The sequence below is a fragment of the Herpailurus yagouaroundi genome, unplaced genomic scaffold (genome assembly GCF_014898765.1).
Source record: "Herpailurus yagouaroundi ecotype Mexico unplaced genomic scaffold, PumYag 203, whole genome shotgun sequence".
In the NCBI taxonomy this organism is placed as follows: Eukaryota; Metazoa; Chordata; class Mammalia; order Carnivora; family Felidae; genus Herpailurus; species Herpailurus yagouaroundi.
Window position 1 is genome coordinate 21,330,903 of NW_024412434.1, and position 19,940 is coordinate 21,350,842.

The 19,940-nt window shown below is 43.5% G+C and overlaps 1 protein-coding gene and 1 long non-coding RNA gene across 3 annotated transcripts in view; one reads left to right on the forward strand and one right to left on the reverse strand.

Moving 5' to 3' along the window:
* FRMD4A (FERM domain containing 4A) overlaps window positions 1-19,940 on the forward strand; it is a 611,772-nt gene that overhangs the window by 236,987 nt on the left and 354,845 nt on the right. The gene's annotated exons all lie outside the window — the stretch shown is intronic.
* LOC121014796 (uncharacterized) lies at window positions 6,222-9,836 on the reverse strand. The gene is made up of 2 exons (XR_005783427.1): window positions 6,833-9,836; window positions 6,222-6,649 (listed from the first exon to the last, which is right to left on the reverse strand). It is a non-coding gene; the product is annotated as an uncharacterized LOC121014796 (long non-coding RNA).

Consider the following 19,940-nt stretch of genomic DNA (forward strand, 5'->3'; position numbering starts at 1 on the left):
CACAAATGTGTATAGACGATATTTAAGGATTTGCATCACACAGGGGCACCTGCGTGGCTCCGTCCATCGAGCGTCTGACTTCGGCTCAGGTCATGTTCGTGGGTTCGAGCCCCGCATGGGGCTCTGTGCTGACAGCTCAGAGCCCGGAGCCTGTTTCAGATTCTTCGTCTCCCTCTCTCGCTGCGCCTCCCCCGCTCACGCTCTGTCTCTGTCTCAAATATAAATGAACATTAAAAACATTTTTTTTAATTAAAAAAATAAAAAAAAGAATTTGCATCATACATACCCGGTGAAGCTTCACTCATTCCTAGAGAAAATATTTCAGCCCACATTGGGCTAAAATCTACTTTTTCACTGTTGGTTTAGAGAAGCAACGCGCTGTACTAGGATCAGCGATGGCATTGAAAGCAGTAGACACGGGTTCCAATTCTGTCTCTGTTCTTTGTTTTTGGTTTGTGTGTGTGTGGGGGGGGTTGTTTGTTGGTTTCTTTGTGGTTTTTGTTTCTTGGGTTTTTTCTTTTTTGTTTTTGAGAGGGGGGAGGGGCAGAGAGAGAGGGAGAGAGAGACTCCCAAGTAGGCTCTGCACCCAGCAGGGAGCTGGACACAGGATTCCACCTCACAACCATGAGATGGTGACCTGGGCTGAAGTCAAGAGATGGTCGCCTGACTGAGCCACCCAGGCCCTCCCCCCGCCCCCATCTCTGTGCTTAGTGGCTCGGGAAAACCACATAAACTCTTTAGGCCTTTCTTAACTTGAAAAATAGAATTAATAATAAGTAACGCATGGTGTTGTTCAATCTGATAATGGACGTAAAAGAATTTAATATGTGCCTCGATTGATCAGCTGCAAAGGAAATAACGTTTCTTCCCCCTTCTTGCCTCCCCTCTTCCCAGTATGGGAAAATAATCACATGAGCAAGATTTCATGAAGACATAAAGTACTTACTGGAGAGGAGAAAGCATTTTTGAGAGTTGTAGACCATTTATTGTTTGCTTGCAAATGTGAGCGTGATTTAAATAAGCCGCATCTAGTCCCTGCTGATGACCTTGCAGAACCTTTTCTTGGCCGTGTTATAGTAGCTAGAAGTTGGCTCTGGTTACTGTAGCTTTTTTGCCTTTTATTAAGGGCATCTTTTCTCTGACTATCTTCTATGGAATATGCAGACTGTCACCTAATTCTGGAGATTCTCCTCTACCTGTCTGCAGGATTTGTTATAGTATAAGCTTCTATAGGATCCAGAGTAAGCCAGCTAAGTCCCTAGAAGTCAAGACCTGCAAGCTTTTCTCTTACACAGCCTTCCATTCCCTGTCCCAGGTGGTTACCCAGAGCCTACTAGTGTTTCCTCCATAAAATCCCCTCCTGCCTGCCCTGTGTGGGTCTCCTCCGCTCCCCCGATGCGGTCCCTCCAAACCAGCTGTGTGTAACTGCATGTAAGCGGACGGACTCATTCTCGGGTGCTTCCCCAGAATCTGTAGGGACTGAATACATTTCTAAGGGGAAGGAACTGGTTTTGTAACCAAACATGTATGCAGATCAATCCAACCCCTTGCTGGCTGAGCATTTCCTCTCCTGTGTGTTCATTAGGCATGGACTCAGAAAGCATTACTTTCCAGGGGCAGTGTATCAGGACCCAGAAATGCTGTCTCTCCACACAGCACTTTATAGCTCTCACAATGGCTGTGATGTCTTCTCAGCTATTGGTTTTGGTTGCCTTTGCTTTTTCTCATCTGTTTATATCTAACATTCCAGCCACGAGACAGCTGATGATTCGTTTTGTTGAAGACCCAGGTCTTACACATTTGCACTGCCTGGATCTGATCCTCGGTTCCTGGACACATGGAAGATTGGAGCACAGAAACTAGGTCAAAGGGCAGTTGGCACACCCTTGAGACATATGCCCTCCCTACCCCCTTTCACTGCTCCCTGTTTTGCTCTTTCCACTGAGGCCCTGTTCTGTAACCTGTACCCTCATGATTCACCTTGACCACATTCTGCTAATCACCTAAGTATGATGATGCCATGGTACTAACTACCCAAAATGTAAAAGGAGCTTTTTCATGACCCAACTTGTACAGGGCAACTTTCAGTCTTCCAGAATCTGAGTTTTCAGGGACTGCAACTTGCCCAGTTGGGTGGTTCTAACAGCATCATGAGGCACCCAAGAAGATGGCTTACTCCTTTCCCTGAACTTCCCCTTGCTCCACCTCCTCCTCCAATGGCCCTTGGGCAAGCCAAGACACCACCAACCGCATTGGCCTTCATGCAAGATCTTTCCCATCATGGATACCAGCCATGGAATATCATCCTCAGGCCCCAGTTATGTATTGGCTTGGAGAGAATACTCAAGGTCTTTTGTGTTTAGTTTCAGTCACACAACCTCAAAACCAACCATGCAAAGATGATGGGCAAGTCAAGTGAATCGCCCGGGAACTTGAAGAATGTCACATTTCTTGCAAAGAACCCAATGGGTTTAGTTTCTTCGTTCTTAGAACACCTCCTTTTATACCAAGATGCTTTCGGACTTTATCCCATCAATCTCCTGACAGCCCTTCCCTCAGTTCCAGTAGGCATATCACCCCCATTCCCAGTCTATTAAATGAAATGTAAGAAGTATACCAATCAGCAAGATCCCCAAGCAAGGCAAATAAATAGAAGGTACTGCCTAGTCCCAACATCTGAGCCAAGAAATGGGGGCACCCTTGAGTGGCCTGGGCAGCTGGTGTGGGTGCAGATAACAGAGTGTCCTCAAAGAGCAGGCATTGTCCTTGTTTCTTTTCTCTTTGTCTAATACTATGCTATTTTTCTTTAATCGTTTTTCCCTTTGGCTCTTTCTCTCTTTCCCTCCACATAAATTATAAACATATGTATATATTTTCCTAGTAATCCGTATCCCTAGCTATACTTTCCCAAGACTTGCACTGAAGAAACAACTCTCATAAGTGGGAGGTGCAGGGTTAGGGAAGGGTGGAAAAGCTATTTTCCAGAAGCATGTTTTATTACTTTCATGACTCAAATATCTCCATCTCACCTCATTTTCCTTTAAGGGTAAATATGTAACAAACTGAGACACACTGATACGGGGTCTCAGTGAGGAATGAGTACAGACAAAAAGCTTATTAGCGTAGTTTCCTCTCTTCTAAAAAAAAATAAAATAAAATCCTCCCCTTTCCCAAAATAACTGATAAATGATCCCTTGTGATGATGGCTGTGGGGTTGCTTCTAGTGCTGTCAAACGCCTACTTCTTGCCGAAAATTAGAGCTTCACAGATCTGGGACAGCAAATGTGGATGATTGCAGGATGGGTTAACAGTACCGAGGCTCAGAGTATACTCGGCTTTAGAAAGCCAGAGGTGACTTCAACTCACAGAATTTAAATCTTAAAAATATTTGAGAGTTTTCATTTTCCAAAGAATGCTTACAACTTAGAAGAGTTAGGGTTATGTGAATTCTACACGATGCCAAAAATTACATAGCCACAGTTATTATATTTGGCTCGCTCTTCCTAGTGCCTCCTTCACTGGGCACTCTGTGGACATTATCCTGTACGTCTGACTTCCCAAGGCCCAGTATCTCCTTAACCCAAATTGCCTTGCCTCTTCTTATCTGCTTGACCATCATACTCTTGTTGTTCAGCTGGTCTCAACTAGATATCCCAAAGAAATTAGTCTTATTAAACATTCATTGTGGAGAATGAATGGTCAGTTGACTCAGAACTTCCCAAGAGAATTTTTATTTTGTGGAGGAAGTTGTTGGCATAAGCCAGTGTCTGATGGGTAGAATTTCAGGTATAAACACCCGCTTTTATTTAGAAGTTATTAGATGTTGGTCACAGTCTTTTGTGCTTTGTGGCAAAGCCACAAAACTAAGAGAAGCAGCCTTGCTTGGGGGAGGAGTTCTTCCCGGCACCCTTTTTCCCCCCTCTTCCTCTCACCCCAGCCACCAGCTCCCAGTGGACCCATCCAGTGTCCATCATCTCCTGGTACTCTCCCTGGACCTGGTACCCTAGTGTCCCCATCTCTCGGTGCTCTCACCCAGTCTTACCCTCCTTCACTCAGTGCTTGAAGAAGTGCTAATCTCCCCACACATGTGTTTGGTCATCTTCTCCGCCCCATTACCACCCATATCCTAAGGCACCAAGGGCACCCAAGTTCCAGTCATCTTCCCTCCTAACAACAGAGTTTAGGGGCAGTAATAACTTGGGTGTTACATTTTGTTTCCTCTGATAATCGAAAACTACTGGATCATTTACAAAGAAAATTTTTCCATTGAAATATGTTTCGTGTAATTTGTCCTAAACCAAAGTTTTCTTCTGTGTTTTGGTAACATGGGCGTGATGTATGAAGGGTGAACTTAACTTTCAGCTAAAAAAGCAGGATTTACACAGTGGCCAGTGTTAATATGAACTTTGTTTAAAGGTCATCTGCATTAAATAGACTTCCTCCCCAGCCAACTCAGATGTCAGCATGATGTAATTTTGGTCTCTTAGAGAGTTGGTTTCCTTTCTGAATGTGGCATGGAGTACACATGTTTCAGGGGGCACTAAATCAGCCCCGGATTTTTATTTACCCTTGACTGGCTTCTGTGAACCTGAGGTCTAAATGTTCTCACCTGTGGAATGGCCACAGGGAGCAGCAGAAAGGCACATCAAGAAACTGAGGAAGACACAAATGTCCGGGGACCTTTCCTTAGAAAGGAGTATTTGCTCTGGTACATCGGTGACCTTAGCCTATGCCTTTTTTCTAGAGAATAATTACTAAAGATTCGCTGGTATGGATCTTGTCTTGCAACTCTTCAGTTGCCTTTGATTAGATGCATCACTCTTGGTCTGGAATCCTTGCACTTCCTTTTAAGAAGCGGAGGAAACTTCCTTGGGCAGTGCATCTAACTCATTGATCTTAAAGCGTACCCTGCTCCCTAATCCTGCGGGTTCAGTATCAGTACAAGCTGCCCGTGTTTGCAGAAACCATATCTGCATTTGTTCATTGTGGCATCCTCAGTGCCTCGCAGTGTCTAGTACACAGCAGGCATTCAATAGACAGTTGTTGAATAAGTGAACGAACCCAGATACAGCACTACAACAGGGATAGCAGTTCAAAGGCACTTCAGAGCCCTGGGGTAGATGAGTCGTCCGGTGCTTCGGAAGCCTCACATGGATAGCACTGTTACCAGGTCCATTCTTGCTTATACTGAAGACCGCATCTTCACTTCTCTGCCTCTCTTCAAGACGTTCCCTCTTTGACCACGTGTTGTGCTTTCATCCCATTCTTCTCCAATGAGCCGCTCTTCTATAATGCTAACAAAATGTTGGTAGAAGATAGAGACTGGAGGTGGGGGGGGGGGCGGGGAACAAATAAAATGAGAGACTAAGAATGAGGAATGTAGTTTATAGCTGTCACTTTCAAGTCTCACTTCTTTGAACTGGAACTTCTGTTGCAAGATGGATTTTATCTTCCGAAATTCCAGAAAGGTTGCTTGGGGCAGGAGGTGATGGAAAGGAGGTGGATGCTGGCTCGCCCATCCTGGGGGTCTGGCCAAGGTGGAGGGTCCGCAGGGAGGAGCAAGGTGTGGGACGCGGCCCCATGCTCAGAAGCAGGTGCGGAATGCCGAGGGGAGTTCCCAGAGCTGAGGGAAAGAAACTGAGCAGTTCAGCTCGACATGAGAAGTGAGAGGAAGAAAAGTCCAGATGAACTGTGTTGTGTGTGAGAGTCACCCTTCAATAACACCTAAGATGAAGACCTGTTTGTCCCGCAAGGCTGATGACTGTCGATTGGCATTGAACAGTCTCACCCTAGAGGCAGTCCAGTGATACTTGATTAAGATTATTCTCAAAGGAGCCAAAGATAGACAGCAAAAGTTAGAAGGGAAAACAAAGGGCCAGGACAATCCTCTCTAAAATCTGTAATTCCCAAACATTCGGTTTCATGGGCCATGAAAATATTAAAAAGTTTTTTGAAACTAACTTAAATTTTGCCAAGGGAAGTCACTGGGGCACAGGTGGCGGTGGGGGCGGGGGGGGGGGCCCTACCCTACATTAACACGACCATAACAATAGTGTTAAACACCAACAAATTAGAAAATACATGCCTTTAAAATGAAAGGCAATTTTTAACATTGAATACATTTTTAGCTATGTGGAAACTCCCTTACACCTGTTCTTATTTTTCACATTTCATCACGGGCCAATGAAAATTCTTCATGCCTCCCAAGACCAGTGTTTTTGAACAGCTGCCCCAAGGTTCCAAGGCATACAGGCTCTCCTGAACCCTGAGGAAATTTAAGAACTCTCTCCCAAGAAAGCACATATATGCACACAAGCTTTTGCAGAGAACTTCAGGGAGTGGTCTCTAAACTAAGCACTTGTGCCCCAGAGAACCCATTACACTAATAGAGATCGGTCATTTGAATTACACGTACCACGGCCAATGGTTTTTGCAATCTTATCTTAATTTCATAACAGCACATACCAAGGCATGGCAGTTCAATAACTTACAGTCTCTTACCATGTGAATTAGTAGTAGACCAAGGAATAAAACTCACATGACCTAAGTTCAACATTGACTTAGCCAAACTACCTAACACTCTGAGAATATAACAGAGTGAGCAAATGACATTTCCCCAACAGTACTGAAAAGCAAATCAGCAAATCTACTTCCCTACTACCCTGGAGGCAGGAATAGGGAGTGGGAGTAGAGGTGGGGGTGGGGGGAGAGAAGGTAATTGGAAACAGCGACAATAGACAGAGAACAAAAGCCTAGCGCATTGACATGAGAGACTAATATACCCACAAATCATTCGGGATATTTTTAAGAGGGAGAACAGAGTAAATAAGACAGCTTCCTTCGTCTCACTTAGCCTGGGAGGGGTGGGGGGAATCCAGGAAATAATTTCAATTAGCCCTAATAAAATTAACATTCTAATATGTAAAAATCCTGAGTTCAGCTGCTACCCAGCAGGCTATGACAATGTGTGTGTGAGAATTTTGAACTCACACATATGGAAGTGATATCAAATGTAAGGTATTTTTGTTTCTGTACCATGTAATTCTTTGCAATTTTCAATGGTAAAGAAAGGACAAGCCCCCTCCCACCCTCCGTAACCATTTTTAGATCCCAAGATTAAGAACTCCAAGTACAGCTACTTAGCACAGCTCAAAGTCAGCTCTCAATATACACATAATGAATAAGATACAGTAATACAGAAATGTACTAGATTATATATAAATGTATGGATATGTAAAACTATAAACGTATTCGAATTAATCAAATTTTTGTTGAACTACATTTTTCTGTATCACACTTGAATGATAAATCACAGGAAAACAAATAAATATTGGAGATCTGATATATATTATTTGTTCTTGATCATAACCGGTTCGCTCTTGCAAACATTTCACTCAGATAGTTGGCCTACAATCAACCGGGAAAAACCATCAGGGAAATGACACGCGGTTCCTTCCACTGACACCAGCAGAAACTTCACTCCTCCCTGGGGCCCGAACGTGGAAAAAGTACACTTTATAATACCTGAAACTCCTGCTGGGGTGTTAATGACTACATTCAGTACCTCCTCTCTGAAAGACGATCCTAGAAAGCACATTGCTTAATGTATTAGAGTGAGTTTCTAATGGTAGAATTTCAGATGACATGACACCTGGTCGGGGCGTATTTGTAGTGGAAGGAAACTTTCCCAGTACAAGTTAAATCTTGCTTTGTTAGTTATGAGTTTTGATACCTAGAATTGGCCCCGGCCCCGCTACCACTATGACTAGTAGTGAGTTGACTCTGTGTCTATACACGCGGGCGTGTGTTCATGCCGATGTTACTAATAAGGCAGCGGGCCAGGGAGCTGATACATTTGTGTTACTTCCTATTTCTGTTTTCGTAAACAGGCTGATTTTCCCATGGTTAGCTTTTGTTCTTTCTGTCTTGTTTTATAGAGTTTTAGTTTTTCTTTTTCTACCCTCTCCTGGTGATTATTGTTTAAAAATGTACGAACTTCCATGAGAGATGTACTGAGATTTTCTATGTGATTTACTATATCACACGTTTTTGTATGGGCTCCTGAAAAGAATTAATCCCCTGGTTGATTAATTAATTAGTTAATTCCCAGGTTAATTCCCTGAAGGATAGGAGGTTAGATGTACATCTGTTTATACCGCTCTATGATCGTCAACATCCTTCCATGGTATTATTTGGTTCTGCCTATTTGATCATAGGCTGAAAGATGTGCATTTAAGTGTCTTATAACAACAACAATCCCGTTTCTCCCAATTTCTCTTCGTATTTTCAATGGTTTTGCTTTATGTATTTTTATGCTGGGTTATTTACTACATAAACTTTCTTCACACTAGTTGTCATTGGGGATTCTGTGTCATTCGCCAATATACTTTGTTCTTCTTAGTCTTTTGTGAGCTTTTTTGCCATGACTTCAGCGTGCAGCACACAGACACCGGCTGTACCTCTGAATCCCTCAGATGGTGGTTGCTCCCTATTGTACTTCTGTGCGCTTTTCGTATCGTTCTCTCTACACTTCTGACGCACATACGTGTAATTTTTATCCTCTTTACTCATCCTCTATCTCCAGATCCAGAGCCTTCTCCTGTTTCTTTACCAGATACCAAGTGCCTACCTGAGCTACAACCAGCCAGTTTCCTGATCTTAAGGCGCTCAGGAAATAGACACGCACTTACCCATATCCCGAGCACACAGGTGGGTTCCCCAGTTGCCTTCAGCGGAGGAGGTATGTGGCTTTGGCTCAACTGTCCTTGCAGGGAGGCCAGTCCCCCATTCCGATCTCCAATAAGAGCAGCAGTTTGAGGTGTAAGAAATCCCACCCAATTCCTAATGGAGCTCTCCTGTACCAAGTTGGGTCTCCTCCTCAGTTGCCCGGGTCTCTGCAACTCTGAATCGGTACGGTATTTCTGAACATTCTCTCCTTATGTATGTCTACCAGTCTCCACCCATCATGCTTCGTGTCCAAAGGCGACACCTCCCAGAAGGCACTGAACTGTCACCAGTCTCTGTCCCTGTCCCAACCTCCCTCAACACGTACACACGTGTCCCACATTCCTTCCACTTCACATTTCTGCCTTTGTTATTTCCTCGAAGTCCTAGGATGCTTATGCCAGTATAATTATGTTAGGGACAATTAAGGCTAGGACTCTGGTCACCTTTAAATTATTCCATGTAGAAGACAGTACTCTAGTCCTTTTCATGCTCTACCCAGGCCCTGAGTCTGAGCCAGGGGGACATGCAAATAAGGAGGAATGATGTGTTCCTATCTTTTTTTCATGGGGGTAGGGCTTCTTCATTTCATAAAAGTAAGCGTGGCTAGGCTACTGTTTAGTTTATCTTAATTCCAACAGCCTTTCTGATAGTGGAAATTTCTTCCAGATTCTGTTTCTTCATGTTTCTGCTTGGGGTACTTGAGGGAGTTCTTATTTTCTGTGACTTACATATTTCAGTGGGAAATGGAGATAGAGGCTGCACAGAGGTCTCCACTCAGACAGTACTTCAAATGTGAATTAGAAAAATGAAGTTCAACTGAATGAGGCAAGGCCACTATTCTCCATGTGCCTCCTTCTGCTATTGGTAGAACATCAATAAAAAAAATAAACAATGAATCAGTGATGCGTGTGAACAAGGACCCTACGAGCCAAAATCATGGGGCTAGGGCTGAGCACACTCTCTCTACCCCTGAAATTAGGCAGTGCTATGAAAATGCTTAGAAATGGTGTGGCTAAGCATCTGACTCTTGGTTTCGGCTCATGATCTCACGGTTTGGTGGGTTCGAGTCCTGCCGAGGGATTCTCTCTCTTTCTTTCTCCCTCTCTCTACACCCCTCCCCCACATGCATTGTCTTTGTCTCTCTCAAAATAAATAAACAAACCTAAAAAAAAAAACGGTATGATATCAGGCCAATGTGTGGTGGCTTCATTACCATATGTTATTATCAACACAGTTTTGCCATCTAAAATTGCCTCAGCCGCTCTGTCCATGAATGATCCATTTCTTTGGTGTTCAAAAAAAAAAAAAGCGTAATATCCTGATCCCTGAAGTTCATCAGAGCACCACAGTGACGGGCACCAGGAAAGTGCCTTTAAAAGTTCATGCAGAAGCAATCATAGTTTCCCGAGAAGAAGCATTTATTGTTTTCCAAAGGCTAAAAGCAAAGCCTTCCCCTCCGGTGGCCATGGCAATGTCGGGTGCAGGAATTAGGCACTCAGATGGCAGCCTTCACAGGACGCTGTTTTACAATAAGGATTTCTGGGAAGGCTGCAAGTGGCCCACACGGCATGTAATTTACAAGCACTATGAAAGGGAAAGTGGAACTGTGAACACTTGCATTCTTTCCTGGAGGCTGTAGTGAGGGAAAACACCAATATAAAAATAAGCTATTTTTAGGGCCTCAATATCTCAGCTCTGTGAATGCTTCTGAGTCATATTTTATGAGGAAGACACACTCAGTACTGTTGGGCCACCGCTCCCATCCAGCTGGAGGGATTAAGTGGCATTCCATTGTTGAGCACTTCCCAGCAAAATTGCCAGTGAGCCTCTGATTGCAAAATCTTTACTCCTCGTATTGACTTAAGCAGCAGAAAGAACATGACTTGATTTTTCAAATCCCTGGTTGATACACTGCTGATCTTAAGCTTTCGAATCACTCGTTTCCCCCCCAAAGTCCTGTGGAAGCTGTACAATTTCTATTTCTGATTCTTAATGATTCTTAATTGTTTTAGTGAGCTAAAAACCTGTGGGGCAATTTTTCAATGACACATATATAGCAAGTAGACTTACTTCTCGTGTTTTGACTATAGTGTCTTTTGTACTGAGACAGATAGGAAATTCTAAGTCGTTTGGAATGCACCGGCAGGAGAATGCATCCCAGCTGGGAGTCAGCTCAGTTCACACACAAGATTGTGTGGTTTAAAGCGGCGATCCCCTGTTCACCCTAGTTCGATTGGATAATGGCCAGGTAATTATTAAGATATAACTACCTGCTCAGCATTTGGTTGAAGCCTGGTAAGTTTCAAAAGAACAGTTAAGGAGTTTACTGCTAAATTAAGGATATGCAATTAAAGCATATAACATAAGCCTTTTTTTTTTTTTTTTTTTTTTAGAGAAAAAGGAGCCTAGCGGAAAGCATTTTGGCTTTTGTTATCTTTAATTTTGGATGTGTTACTAGAACTTTCTGAGCCTCAGTTGCCATATCTGTAAAATCTCCCAAGATAATGTAATCAACCTAACAGTGTCATTGAAAGAATAACTTTATAAATAACATAGTGAATCTCTGACTCAGTTTGATGAGGCAAATCAGGACTAAAGCCAGCAGAAGCATCTGGATCTTGCCTCTGCTTTGAAGAGTCAGAGATTGACTTTTGTCAATTCCCGGAGTAAATGAGGCTGGAGACATAAGCACACGATAATCACAGCACCCAGGAGACTGAGGTGGGCACCAAGGTGCTGTTAATTTTAATGCATTTTTATAATTTTATTTATTTTTATTTTTTTAACATTCATTTTTGAGAGAGAGACAGACAGAGCATGAGTGGGGGGAGGGGCAGAGAGAGGGAGACACAGAATCCAAAACAGGCTCCAGGCTCTGAGCTGTCAGCCCAGTGCCTGTTGCCGGGCTCGAACTCATGAACCACGAGCTCATGACCTGAGCCGAGGTCAGATGCTTAACCGACTGAGCCACCCAGACGCCCCTGCACTTTTATAATTTTAGATTGATTACTTGGAATGGAAAAATAAGTTCAAAAACAAGTACATCTGCCAAATAAGTACGTTCTCTCCTTCATACGTGTGAAGCTCTTAAAATCGTGTCTGGCACATGGTAAGTGCTTCATTAAATAATAACTAAGACGTAAGTTATCGAAAGAAGTTATATGTCATTAATTAAAGTTATCATAAGAAGCACTTTATAATTAAAGTTATCGTAAGAAGCACTTTCCAAGAAACAGGAAACATGCGATGCCTGAAAGATCAGCACATCATGCCCCTGTAGACAAAACCACTGGGGATTAAAACAAGGAAGCTGGAGAAAGAAACTAAGGACCACGGCAATGAGTTAGTGGACACTGTAGAGTGCCCACCCATAACCCAAATACCTGCCCTACATTTTTCTTAACATCCTGTTCAGGTACCCGCCACCCAGGAAAAGCCAAACCAACCTCAGTTCTGATGGAAGATGTAGTCGGGCTAGGGCAACATTACCCTTATCGTAAGCAGCTTAGTCCCAGTGCAGCAGAGGGAATGTGGCTAATGGGATAAGAGGGAACTCTACTGGGATGCTGGAAGAGGACTTGCCTCCCTTCTTCCTCTGGATAGTGTCCACGCTGAGGAGGAAGCCTGCACTGCGGACAGCAGAGAAGAAAGATGAAGAACACTGGGTCTCTGATGAGTCAGTCACACCGCAAGTGCACTCTGACGCAGGACTTGAGTTAGGCGAGACAATCATTTCCTCACTACTTAGAGTTGAGGATTCTGTAACTTGCGGCTGAAGGCACCCGAACAGAAACAGAGGACACCTGCTTTGATGGACGCACCATCTCACAAGAGGAAGCCTTGCCAGTGAGACCAGAGATATTTGAAGTTCCTTGGCCACAATTACAATGCCTTATTCTTATCCCCCACCCCCCCCCCCCGGCCCCCCCCCCCCATCTTAGAGACAGCCTTGCCATTGGTAAAAAATACTTGAAGTCCAATGGCTGACACTCACTTTCCCAGCAGCATTGGTCTATCAGACTCTGCCTGTGTTTGCCCTGGGAGAGTCACTTTTATGCTTCTATGGCTTAACAACCCTACCCTTACCCTCAGTTTGATGACTATCCTTCTACACATCTCCTTAATCAGATACACATTATCTTAAATAAATGATATCTTCCCGATATATGCTCTTTTGTAACCTGATTTTCCCCCTGAATAATATGTCTCCAATAACATTGTATGTAAATATAGATCCACATCATCTTTTTTTTGGCTTTGTAAAAGTGAGCTATTTAATTGTGTATTTAACTAGTTTCTCTTTGAAGGGCATTTAAGTGGTTTCTGAGTTTCTCATTGCTTATAGAATGTTGTATGTACATCTCTTTGTACTTGTCTAGTGATGCTTTGGGATGAAGATCTAGAAATGACAGTTTGGGTTCAAAGCATGTAGACAAGATTCATTTTATCAGGATTCTTTCAGTTACAAAATGTAGGAGAGCCAATTAAAGAAGTAAAAACATAAGGAACTGAGTAAGTTACCTGACACCAAGTTTGGCAGTTGGGACATTCTAGGGGTAAGAGAATAACTCGGCAATGTCACCACAATACAAATTTTTCCGTCTCGTTCATCTGGTACCTTCAATGTATTGGCCCAGTTCTCAAGCTTACCCTCATGGTTACAAAATGGCATCAGAGTTCCAGGCATCACACGACAATACCGGTATGAAAAAGTGGAGTATTTCCTCCTGTACATCCCTTTTTATCACAAGGACACTGTGTCCCAGCAGCTCCGAGCACATCCCCTCTTGTATCCCATAGCCAGAATTGGCTGGACACCTAATGTGTTAGCTAAGAAAAGTCTAGGGATAAGGAGGATACTGACAACATAGTCTCTGGAAAGATTGTATCCACTATATTGTCACCATCAGTGCCTGGTTTTCCGCCTTTTGTCAATCTGCTAATACATAAAAAAAGATACTTTGTTTTTATATTAATTTATCTGCTTATTGAACGTCTCCTCATATATTTACTGGCTGTTTTGGGCTCTTTTATGAAACTGCCTGATTATATCCTCTGCCTTTTGTTCAGATGTTTTTTCCTATTGGTTTGTAGTGCTCTGGGTACATTAAGAAAAGTAAGTCCTGTGCATTAGAATCTTCGATGCTGCTAATTGTTCTACTAATTGGCTATCTGCCTATTAACATTATTTCCAGTGAATTTTGCCATACAGAATTTTTAATTTTTACGTAGTCAAATTTATCAAGTTTTCCTTTATGGTTTCTGGCTTTGTTATTAAGCTTGGAAGTCCATGCCGACTCAAAGATCAAAACACATTCACCTGTGTTTTCTTTTGCTATTTCTTCTTTTAAGTGGCTAGCCATCTGTCCCAGCAAACATTGAGTAAGTAATTCATCTTCTCCCCGCTAACTGGAGAATGCCATCTTTATAACATGCTAATTCCCACACGAAAACTATTTGTATACACCAGTATTTAAAATGAAGCATTCGGGGACGCCTGGGTGGCTCAGTCACTTGAGCGTCCAACTTCGGCTCAGCTCATGATCTCATGGTTCATGAGTTCGAGCCCCGCATCATACTGTGCTCACAGCTCAGAGCCAGGAGCCTGCTTCCGATTCTGTGTCACCCTCTCTCTCTGTCCCTCCCCCGCTCACACTCTGTCTCTCGCTCTCAAAAATAAAGATTAAAAAAAAAATTTAATGAAGCATTCAACCGATATTTACTGGCTTTTTTTCATAACCAGTAAAAGCACCTTGCTTGTGGTTGAAAGTAGAAACAGAGATGAATTAGACCCAGCGTTTGTCTATAATCCTGCACACGCCTATTACTGAAAAGTACAGGTCCTAGACCAAGAGTGATTGGTTTGATTCCCAAGTTGTCCACTTATAAAAAGCTGTGACCTCATAGGACCTTGAGCACAAGACTTGGGTAAGCCCCATTGCCTCAGTTTTCTCTTGTGCAAAATAAGATAATAATAATAGTACCTATTCTCATAGAATTGATGTCATAGTTGAGTGAATTCATGTAAAATGCTCAGAGTCTGGCACAGAGGGAGGGCATAATAATGCTTAAACTTGGAGGGAGGGTATCATAGGGTTAAAGGTATAGACTTTGGAACCACACTGCATAGGTTGGAATGCTTCTCCCAACACTTACCAATTGGGTAAACTTGGGCTACTAACTTAACCTCACCATGCTTAGAGTTGCTGTAACTATTAAACAGATTGATACATATAAAGTCTTTAGGGTGGTGCCTGACTGTAGTAAGTGCAAAATACGTTAAAGCTATTTTTAGTATCCGTGGGATATCCTCACTGGATCTCAGACCGTTTCAGATCCTGACAATAGACTAAGGATGGAAAACAATTTTGGGGTGCTCGCGGGGACCTTCCATTCTTGACCCACCCAACTGAATAAAGAGAGGGATGGCTTCCAAGAAATTCCGCCTCTAGCTTCTCATTGTTGTTTTGGAGTAGTGCATTGGAACTCTAGACGAAACAATAGCCACATGGTTTCATCTACACACACACATCAGACTCTGCAATGACTTTCAGAAAACATAATTATATTTCGACCAGGTTTGCTCTTTCTGTCCTAATATGATTTGAAGTAAGCTCTTCGCTTTTTCATTGTTTTTTTTAACCATAATGATCGGAAAGTTGATATGCATTGCATTTTGGTTTTTGCTTCCTCCTCAATTATATCCAAATCCATCATTATTGCCTTGACTACAAGAAATATTTTTAGTTTGACCGGGGCATTTTTTCCACTGCTCCCACCCACCTTCTAAAGCGAGGGTAGGCATTATACATGCCGATGGCAATCTCAAACTCCACATGTGGCCTCTGAGTGCTGCACGTTGCGTTTGGATCTGTGGCTTAGCCGGTGGGCGGGTATAAATGCGCGCCGCCAGGCCGGTCCCTGGAGACTCTGCATTTGCAGAGAGCTCTGTGGCATGTGGCTTCACCGAAAGGCTGCATGCTGTCCTTGAAGACCGTCATGCTGAGAGGTCTGCCGTTTCCCAGCCAGGCTGTACCCTTCTGGTCATGTGGGGCGTAGAGAAAGGACCAAGAGAATCTACGCGATGCTCACCTAGATTGGGTTCTCAGTCAACAGTGGATGTCTATATTTATCCTTTTGAGGAAATGTAATCATTTTTCCCTCCAGTTTCAACTATGCTATAGGAAATGGAAAGTCCTGGATATGAATAGCAGCATAGAATGTCAAAAAAAAAAAATTACTCTTTGCATGTTTTCTCACTCAGACTCTTCTTTTCCTGCCAATGTTTCATCGATCCAGTTCGACAATGGAACGGAAACGATAAATGGGGAAAAGATTCTTAAGATGAGAAATGAAGATTTCAAAGCGTGCATTTCAAACTGCATTCATCTATGTGCAATTTGTCCTTTAAAAAGAGCAAAACGTATGTTAAGTTCACACATCAGATTGACCCTAAGCCAGTGAATGCTATGTGATGGGTGAATTCAGTATGAACATAGCCAAATCTGTCTTTCTCATCCCTGGGGCTTGAGAAAAGAAGAAGAAGCAGCTAGCATTTGGGGACAGGGTGTGTTTGGAAAGAGGAACCTACCCTACCTCTCCCTTCAACCAAGCTCATTTGTCATCTCTTCCATCCATCAATGGAACCAGAAAATACACCCATTTATGCTGAGCTTAACTTAAGACCTAAACAAAGGTGAACGGATCGTTTCATTTGTAACTAGATAGTACTTCTGTGATCAAATACTCTTTTATTTCTGGGTGAGTTTATTTTTTTAATAAACTATCAAGCAAACCAATACAGTCAAGGGAACTTGACTTGAATTCTAAAAACTTTAATGCGTCAAATGAGAGCAAGAGTATAAATAAACACAGTGGGAAAGGGGTCATTTGGTTTCAAACTTGCCTTGTTTCAGACAAGACCACATACCTTGTCTTTTGTCTTGTTTGATTCATGTCTCCCTTTCCTTGAAATTTCTCAAATTAGGGGCGCCTGGGTGGCGCAGTCGGTTAAGCGTCCGACTTCAGCCAGGTCACGATCTCGCGGTCCGGGAGTTCGAGCCCCGCGTCGGGCTCTGGGCTGACGGCTCGGAGCCCGGAGCCTGTTTCCGATTCTGTGTCTCCCTCTCTCTCTGCCCCTCCCCCGTTCATGCTCTGTCTCTCTCTGTCGCAAAAATAAATAAACGTTGAAAAAAAAAATTAAAAAAAAAAAAGAAATTTCTCAAATTAAAGAAATCGTACCAAATAGCCCCAGAGCCTGACATTTATTATTTTCTCGTGCTTGTCAACATGACATAGTCTCGTAAATCCAGCTTGAAGGTGGAGATGACATGTGAGGAAGATACTATATTCAGATGGTGCCGAGGAGGAAAAAAACAAAAGCAAAAACCAAACTCTCTTTCATTGCTTTCATTTAATTAAGAACTTCACTGTACTCCTTGGAATCTGAAAAGTAAAGCACCAGTATGTTTTCTGCTTACGTTGCCTCATCTGAGAGGCAAATAACCTAGGAGTCTAGGGTCCGTATGGATAATAGTACATTGCGTAACTTCCACGGACTCCAAAGCAAAATGCATTAATTGCAAAGCGCTTTGAGGCCTCTTCCCCTAAGCCTGACTGAAGAAGATCCTTAGGTTTCTATTGTCTGCTGCTTCTCCAATATGGCAAGCCCAAAGAGAGGCAGAACATGTCAGTCTACCTATGGCTTCCAGGTTTTGTGACGAAACATCAACTGCCAGACCTGGCAGGGCTACGTAGAACCATAAAAAACTCACTTGCTACTTGGGGAAAGGTTGGGAACTGTTGACTGTTTTCCCAAATATCCCCTACACGACACCTTTTCTTTCTCTGTTGAGTGCATGAGGGGCAGAAAGCAAGGGCTCAGGAAGGCAAGAACACAAGTTCTTTTCTCTCCCTAGAGGAGACAAAGAAGCAGCAGCAAAGAGCTTAGCTTGCATGTGAAATGCATGAGTATTTGTGGCTGAATGAACGGGGGCCGCAGATGGTGGGGAGGTCTCCCAGGGAATGTGGGTTTGGATAGGGTGTATGATGTGTGAGTAGCAGCTTAGAAAGCCAATCCTGAATTAGTGACGCCATGCACACAACGGGGGGTGGGGGGGTTGGGGGGGGGAGGTCTGGGGAATTGGTAATTGGGACAGAGACTGGTACTGCAGAAATGCTGGGATAAAATATTTTTAATTTTTATTTTTTCCATTTAAAAGAAACTGATGAGTTTGGCATGTAAAAGCTGAAAGGAACAAGTCTCTTCAGAATGAGAGCAGGCATTATTTACAGTCTTTTTAATCCTTCAGTTGTTGTATCAGAAGCTTTGTGACAAAGCAAATAATCTGGGGATCACGGAGTGCCTGCTGTGTATATACAATTCAGGATTTTAGGTCTTGGGTGTGGGTGTGGGTGTGGCTGGAACAGCATAGAGATGGAGGGGATAGGAAAGTCAGGAGAAAGGGAATACAGCCCTTTCTCTCTATTAGAGAATCTCTAAGATTCTTAGAAAATCTTATTATCTAGATGGGAACGCAGATCATACAGACCTCAAGATAAACATTGCATCTGCCAACAACAGGGCCACTAATGCCTACTCATGATGCAACCTGATAACTTGAGTTTCTCGCCTCTTCCTTGGAAGAAAATGGAGCACTGATGTATTAATTCATTTATTAGCAAAGTGAGCGTGGTTGACTTGCTGGGGACAGAGGATCAGATGGTGCTTTTGTGGCCGGAGGTGAGTTTTTCTCCGGAGTCAATCAGTACTCTTGCTCCTTACCTTCCTGGGAAGAGGCAGAAATTGAAGACGCAGCCAAGTGGACTTTGAGATGACGGTTAGAGGGAAATACTCCCTCTCATGGGATCCAAGAAGGTCGTTTTTCCGGACAATGAAGCCTGGAGAGAACTGGGCAGCCTCCCTCACGCGTTGAAGACTATCCAGACACTGGGTGGGATGCTGGCTGTGTAGCCGACTCCAGGATGGGTCTACACTTGTAGAGCAATTTTAAGTCTTTCTTTGGGCTGTTGCTGAATCTTCAACAAGACCTTACAGGAGTTTAAGCTTTGTCTCAGTTGTGGTTTGGGAAATTAGGGCAAGGCGTGTCTCCATTCTTAGGACAGAGTTATACAGGCAAGAGAGAGCAGCATCCCCTGTCTCAAAGCTAGAATTAGGGTAGCAGTGGCCAGACCAGGAGAGACCATTTCTCCAGGGCCACCAGGAACGGAGGAGATGGCAGGAGCATAGCAGTTGATGGAAGGGCCAAAGCCTAGGGACCAGAGCCGTTTGCCCCAGAGCAAACTGAAGACCTGTGCTTCAGGAAGTGCTCACAAACAGCAGCGGTCTTTTTGATGGAGGCAGGCTGATTGCATAATAATTTGGGTATCAAAAGCAAATGTAACCTTGCTTAGAATTCAAAGGTGGTGAATCCTAGGCTGTGGGGGTGAAAAACCAACAACTTAAAAGTAAGCACTCAAAGACTGAATGCTATGTCCCCCCACCCCCCGAATTCATATGCTGAAACTCTACCCCCCCCCCAATATGATGGGATTAGGAGGTAGGGCCTTTGGGAGGGAATTGGGGCTAAATGAGGTCATGAGGGTATCTCCCTTATGAAGGGGATTGGTGCCCTCATGAGTCACAAGAGCACTGGCTTCCCCGTCTTCTCTCTGCCATGCAAAGATCTAAGGAGAAGGCTGCATCTGGATGAGAGCCCTCGCTGGAACTGTCATCCTGGCACCCTGATCTCAGACTTCCCTGCCTCCAGAGCTGTGCAATAATTTTCTCTTGTTTTAAGCCACCCAGTCTATTGTGTTTGTGTTATAACAACTGAAAGAGACTAAGATTAAGACTGGAAGAGACTAAGACTCACTAGAAGAAAGGACTTGCCTGTGTTGGATGAGGATAGTAAGCTGAGGATCGTGGGAAAGGTACATTTGAAGTAGAATTTTAGGGACATAAGGGACATGGAAAAGAAGAGCATTCCAATTTCCAGCCGGGGGGAGATTTGCAGGGCTGAGCTCTGCTGATAACAAAGCCATATGATTTACATGATTTCCAGGCTGTGCAAGGTGCTTCCTGCATAGTCTTGGCCCCAAGATCCTCACATTTCACAGGGTGTCACTCAGGCACGTCCAGAATTACTCACAGTGATCTGGTCCTCCTTGAATGCAGCTCCTCAGCCATACTCTATCAGTGGTCGTGGGTCTCT